This window comes from Anolis sagrei, chromosome 5 (assembly GCF_037176765.1).
Source record: "Anolis sagrei isolate rAnoSag1 chromosome 5, rAnoSag1.mat, whole genome shotgun sequence".
Classification (NCBI taxonomy): Eukaryota; Metazoa; Chordata; class Lepidosauria; order Squamata; family Dactyloidae; genus Anolis; species Anolis sagrei.
The window spans coordinates 154,203,239-154,209,238 of NC_090025.1; positions in this window are offsets into that span (position 1 = coordinate 154,203,239).

The window sequence follows — 6,000 nt, forward strand, 5'->3', positions numbered from 1 at the left end:
AGAACATTGTGTCTCATCCAAGAAAAGCCTCTCCTAGTTAGCCTCGGGAAGTACTTGTTGTTTTCCATTAGGTAAATTGATTGTCTTCCCACCTGCTTCCTTCACTATACAACTTTCATACTCATACGTAGGATTCATGCATAGATTATCCAGATTTTGGCATTGAATGATATTTCTTTACATTTGAGGACCTTATCTATTTCCTGCATGGCTGCCCTTCCAAGGTATAGATTTCTTCTGATGGCTTTTCCCAAACACTGCTCCTGAAGAGATTATCCTTGAGACAGAGTCTCCTCCAGCAAAGCTACTGTCAAAGGAGGGAAGAGCCCTGCTGCCATGTTTCCAAAGCAGAAGAATACCAGGGGGTGGAGGGGAAGCTTACCATCCCAAAATGTTTGGCAGTCCATGGTTTTCATTCTACTCACTTATTCCATAACTATGTTTTCCCCAAGTAATTTTGGAACATTTTTGACAAGACTTCTGAAATAATTTTTGACGTCCTCACCATGCAAAATCATTGACATGATATCCAAAGCATGTACAGAGAGATTATCTTATTTACAGGCCCAATCACTATACTTTTGTTTTGCCCTATTAAAAGGCAAAAAGGTGAAGTGAGTGAACAAGTGAAGAAAGGGAGAATTAGAAGTACAATGTTGGATGACATTGTCCATGACAAGCTGGGCACATGGTTATAGCTAATATGCTCTGGTGGATGATCACTTTTATATCAAGACTCATTTGTCATTCTGGTCAGCTTCTATGTCTGGAATCAATGGGGCACCATTCTGTCCATTATCTCAAGCTGCAAAATCTCTTGAACTATCCCTAAGTATTAAAAAATCAAGATAATTGTTTCTTCATATTAGAGAAAGGGAAGCAAAAAAAACATTAAAAAGATACAGCTCAAGAACAAATCTACAGAACCTATCTTGTTCATAACTTGGGGACTGCCTGTAGATAGCTTTTTGTGTCAAGACATCCTTTTCCCATTGAGAGCAAGAAAAATACAAGATGAGGACCTTTGGTTTCATTTACCCATGTGTGACAAAATGTATCCTCTCAAGGTATTTTCTAGATCCACCAAGCAATTCCATGATATGCTTCTATGGAAGTTGAACATTGAACTGCACTGGAGAACCTAACAATGGCTAGAACTGTTTCCTCTCTAGGCATTTTGTAAGTCAACCAATATGACTGTATGGTGCACTCTCAACGAAAGTCATTTTCCATTCCTTTACTTTATTTTTATCCTGACTTTCTCCTGGCATAAGGACTCAGGGCAGATAACAGCAAACATGACACAACAGAATTTTAAAAACAGAGTAAATGCATTAAAATATGAATATAAAAATTAAATATTTTATATAATGAAGCACATAAATCTTAAAATAAAAATAATTTTAAAATCTTTATAGCCCTGCAAAATCTCACTCATACCATCCCAGCACCCTGTATCTCATCAATAGGGTTTGCTGTTACCCACAGTTTCTTGGAACATATTCCCCATGGATACTGGATTTATACTATATTTTTCATCTTATGATTATAGTCTATAGAAGATGTGTAAAGACGTTGTGTAGACTGAATGGCTTTAATGAGCCATTTAGGGCAGTTTGGTTTAAACTACACTGTCATACTGACCTGCTCTTGGCACATGGTGCATTGTATTTGTTTTCCACAGTTCGCTTGTGCTGGGATGTAAGTGTGTGTGTGTACCTCTGACTACATTTCACTTGTGAAGACATACTGAGGAATATGATTCAATGAATGGGAGAATTTGCTAACCATAAAGCAATGACCTATGGTGCAACCTGGCACCAAAGCATAATGATCGCCATTCACAATCTCTTCCCATGAGTTCCTTTCAAAGATATATTTCAATAGGTTCTCTCATGCATGTACTTGAACAGGAGCATTTAAAAATATAAAAGGTGGAGGGGAAATTCCCCACAGAAATGATTCTTTGTCTGACTGTAACTGGCCCAAGCATGTTCCACTTCAGAGCAGGTAACATGCATTTACTAGTCCTGGAATGTCCTGCTTATGAAAAACAGGGAGCTTTAACTTTCTGATCTCTGTGTTAAATGTAAATACGGACTCCCATAAACATGGGGGAGATTATGGTATGCATTCTTTCAAATGTTAATAGGGAGGAGATAACTCTAAAATACCCTTGATTTTTAGCTCTCCTTAATTGTGAAACAAAGAGTATGCTTACCTCCAATTGATTTCTACTTTCTAACTCTTGTTGAATGCCAAAATCCCGAGATTTAGGAATAAAATAAATGACTTGCATTCAGAAGTTAGGACTTTAAAAGAAGTAGCTATTCCTGTTATGCATTAGAGTATTTTTATAAGGAAACTATAGCTGTTACTCTTTATTGTTGTTGTTTTTAAAAAATATAGGTTGAGTATCCTCTATCCAAATACTTGGGAACAGAAGTATTTTGGATTTTGAAATACTTGTATATGTATATACATGTATAATGAGATACCTTAGAGATAGAAACAGAGTCTAAACATGAAAATCATTTTTATGTTTCATAGGCACTTTATATACATACCTTGAAGGTAATTTTACACAGTATTTTAATAATTTGTGCATGAAACTAAGTTTGTGTACACTGGACCTTCATAAAACGTGACACTATCACAGCCATCCCTGTCAACAGTTTTGGATTTTGGATCTTAGAATTCTTGATGATACGACATCAAGATGTGAAGCATTATTATAACTAGGGAATGTTTGTGAAAATGAAGGCCTTCAACATCTCCAGATAATGCTTTAAGTGGTATAGACCATATAGCACAGAATGGTTCTCCTTCCTATTAGTTCAAAAAATGTACATAGCAAATGATTTGGGTAAGGTATCATGAAGGGGACCAAAATATATATTTCCTCTAACTCACATCTGAAAAATGGAAAAATGGCGATGTTCAAAATAGTTTCATCATCTTCCAACACTTGACCTAGGCAACTGACCAAAGGGATAACTTACAGGCTTCTAAGTGTTGTTAGGACTACAACTACCAGGCATGTAGCCGGGGGGGGGGGGGGCTTGAGGGGCTTCAGCCACCCCCCCCCCCTCCTGAAATTCTCATGGTGGTTCACGAAAAGGCCTTACTGGTGCATTATTTAAACTGTTATGTTTATTCATATCATGATCTAATCACCATACTCAATATATCCCATATGCATGGGGGTATTGGGGTAATGATACAAAAGGTTTGCTAGGCTAGACCCTCTTTCACTCAGACTCAGCCCCCCCCCAAACTCAGCCCCCCCAACCCCCCCCCCCTGAAAAATTCACCCACACCCCCCCACCCCCGAAATGAAATCCTGGCTATGGGCCTGACAACTACCATCGCTACTGGCCATGAAAGCTAGGAATTATGGGAACTGTAGTCCAACAATGTCAGAAAGGCTCTGTATTGCCCACTCCTGACTTAGATTGGGGGACTCCCACATGTGGAACCATATACAGAGAAGGGTGGCCAAAATGATCCAAGGTTTTAAAGCCAAGCCCAATGAGGAATGGCTGAGGGGGTTGGGCATGTTTAGCCTGGAAATAGTTAGGTTTAAATATTGGAAATGATGTCATATTGGGAAGGGGGCATGCATGTTTTCTGCTGCTCCAGAGCTTAGGACATGAATCAATGGATTCAAATAACAGGAAAAGAGTAGAATATGCTGTCTCAAAGTGTGGTTGAGTCTCCTCTGGAAGTTTTTACGCAGGGGCTGAATTGATATCTGTCTGGAGTGATTTGACTGTGTGTTCTTGCATGGCAGGGATTGGACTGGATGGGCCTTGGAATCACTTCCAACTCTATGATTCTATGGTGATAATGAATGGGCTTGATTCCCAAATCTGTGCATTCATTCCACCTTCCAGTCTCTGCTCAACACATATTAGGTAAAATAATTGCTGTGAACCTCACACACTTCTCCAAAATAAGGCAAGCAAAAGGTACAAAAAAAAGACAAAGTACTTTGAAAGAAGCACAAGCCTGAAGAAGCAACAAGAAAGAACTGGGTCACTGATTCTTAGCCAGGAAAAACACACAGAAGTGGAAATAAGAGTACCAGGAGTATATTCGTATTACCTCATTCAAAGGTTTAGCATGTTCAAACAGCAGGATGTTTTCTGGAAAGTTATTGCGGGGGAAAAAGAATGCCTCCCAAATGTCCTTTCCACAGAGTCTAATCAGAGTGATTTAAGAAAAAAAATATGTGTCCATTCACATGCCATCAGAGATGTTCTCAAAGCCTAATTAAATGCAGAGCATTTATCTGTAAACATACTAGGAGGAGGCCTAAATACTTTGGATCCTGAATTTACTTTTAAAATAATGGGTTGGGGCCAGGCCCGTAGCCAGGATTTCGTTTCGGGGGGGGGCTAAAAAATTTTCAGGGGGGTTTCGGGGGGGCTGAGTTTCGGGGGGGGCTGAGTCTGAGTGAAAGAGGGTCTAGCCTAGCAAACCTTTTGTATCATTACCCCAATACCCCCATGCATATGGGATATATTGAGAATGGTGATCAAATCATGATATTAATAAACATAACAGTTTAAATAATGCACCAGTAAGGCCTTTTCGCGAACCACCATGAGAATTTCGGGGGGGGGGGCTGAATCCCCCCGAGCCCCCCCCCCCCCCGGCTACATGCCTGGTTGGGGCCCAGTTTAAGATGTGTTTTAAGAAATTCATTCAAATCACGGATTTTTACTGTAACTATTTCATGCATTATATTTGTGGCTAATTCTTCATCTGAAGGGCTTATTGTGGGAATGAGCATCTCTGTACATAACTAAGCCAGTCCTCGCATGATGGACACACATTGCATTTCCAGGACCATACTTGAAGTCTTATCAGCATGATCAAAACTGGCAGCATTTATATTAGTCTAACCAAGTCTTTATGAATACAGGATCATCTCTACACAAATCCGAGACAACAGAGTGTTGGACAATGTTTTCTTTTCTTTTTTTAAGTAACACTTAATTTTTTGATGATGCCACATAGATTTTGGTCTCATTAACTGGACATTTCTATTTAAGAGTCCTTCAAGCATTTTAGCCAATAGTTTTGACTTCATGATGCAGATGGAGTAAGGATTGAGTGGCTTGAGCTTAGTAATGCTGGTTTGTAAATGCAATACATGTACACTTGAGATCGCCTTTCCCAAATTAATTCCCCCCTTTGACATTTTGTACCATCATCCCCATCAACTCCAGAGAGCATGTCTTAGAGTGAAGGATAATGAGAGCTGAAGATCAAAACATCTGGAGAACTCCAGGTTGGAGATACCTTTAATAGAAAATCTAATTCTCAAAAAAGGTTAGTGCATTCAATTGAAACAAAAAGGCAAGTTTATTTTGACATAAGCTTTCATAGATTGCAGTTCTCAGATGTACGGAATATGCAAGGAGTATACATGTTCACTGTATCCACAAAAAGAGATTAGCTATGAAAAAGTTCATGGTAAAATAAATTTGTTAGCTTCAAAGGTGCCGCAAGACTCTTCATTATTCAGATAATCAGGTTTTTTGTTTGTGTATGTAGCAGGTCATTAAGAAAGATAGCACTCTTGAATGCCTAAGTAGGCATTTGCTACACTTGTAGCTGTAATTCTGGAGTGCTAGGCCTTTTACGCTTGGTTCAGCAAGTCCACTCTAGCTGGGACTTGCCATTGAATTTAGGTCTATGAGTTATACTACATATATGTTAAATGCATAGTTTGCTTCTATGGGAGTGTCCAGACAATGTTTTGGACAATCACAAATTAATTCACCACAAGCCAGGAAAACCCTGGTTTGTGGCAAATTAATTACAGTGGATTTATTTTTGAGCTTTCTTGGAAGGCGTGGGATAAACCAACTACTTCCGGTATCTGGAAGTAGTGGGTCTTCAGATGTTCTGTTGAGCCAGTCCCAAAAGAACATCTGGACACCCACTCCAAAAAGCATGCACTTTCTGGTGTGGTTGTGGAAGGCCCCC